Below are 1,233 nucleotides of genomic sequence, written 5' to 3'. Positions count from 1 at the left end.
TGGGGTAACACTGTTGGTGTAGTGTTCATGTCAGTTTTTTAGCTCTGCCACCCTGTAAACTTCAGAAAGCTGGAGTCCATATTCTATAAACCCACTGTGAGGATGATTCTCTGAGCAGCGGTACAAGAGTAAGAATGTCACTGGTCATTGTGAGCGTGGAGGTTTAACAAAAAACATCTCCATAACCTGTTTTTAATTATTTAGTTGTTGTGACTAGAATTCCCCAGACCCACTTTTCTAGAAATTATGACAAACCCCAGCTATCTTACCTTTTCATAAATCTCCTCAAAAGTAGAAGGAACAAGAATAGAGAGAGAAGAAGATGGAAGAAATAATCAGGAACAAAGTAGAAGGAAAGGGAGAGGACAGTATTTAATTTGACCAGCAAATACTGTCAGATCAGAATGAGCCATGTGAGTCAGCAGGATTCCCAAGGGTTGGACAGGGGAAGGAGGGAGGTGAAAATTAAGTCAGATGGATATTACACACATATTTTATTATTTTAAAGAAATTTTATTGGGGAACAGTGTGTTTTGCCAGGACCCATCAGCTCCAAGTCAAATTGTTGTCCTTCGATCTCAGCTCCAAGCCTAGTCACCGTTTTTAATCTAGTTGAGGGGTCCAGCTCACCATCCCATGAGGGAATCGAACACGCAACCCTGTTGTTATGAGCACACACTCTAACCAACTGAGCCGTCTGGCCGCCCACCAGCAGCTCAGCTCAAGTTGTCTTAAATCTAGTTGCAGAGGATGCAACTCACTGGCCCATGTGGGAATCGAACCAGCAACCTTGTTGTTCAGCGCATGCACTCTAACCAACTGAGCCACCCGGCAGCCCCACAAATTTTATTGTTTACTACCCAAATTTGTTGGAATCATTTTCTGTTCAGATAGTGGTTGTATGCCTTGGTTTATAGAACTCTCCTGATTTCAAGAAAATATATTTCTACAGTACACAATTGATCTAGTCAGACAATTTTCCTTATCAGAATTTTTATGCAACTGAATAATCAGATACTCTGTCAAACTATGCAATTTGGGAAGTGGGAACACTCTCTCCCTAGTATTCTGCAAGGTTCTAGGTTACTCACTGAGACACTGATTATTCTAGAAACATCACATCGTACACACTTCCTCACACACTATTCGACAAATGTCCCTTACATAAAGTGTTTTAAAAACCAAAATCCTATATAAGTGGCTTCATACATTGGAAATATTGCCTCTTACCCT

This window comes from Hipposideros armiger, unplaced genomic scaffold (assembly GCF_001890085.2).
Source record: "Hipposideros armiger isolate ML-2016 unplaced genomic scaffold, ASM189008v1 scaffold_807, whole genome shotgun sequence".
Taxonomy (NCBI): Eukaryota; Metazoa; Chordata; class Mammalia; order Chiroptera; family Hipposideridae; genus Hipposideros; species Hipposideros armiger.
This window is presented reverse-complemented; position numbering follows the sequence as displayed.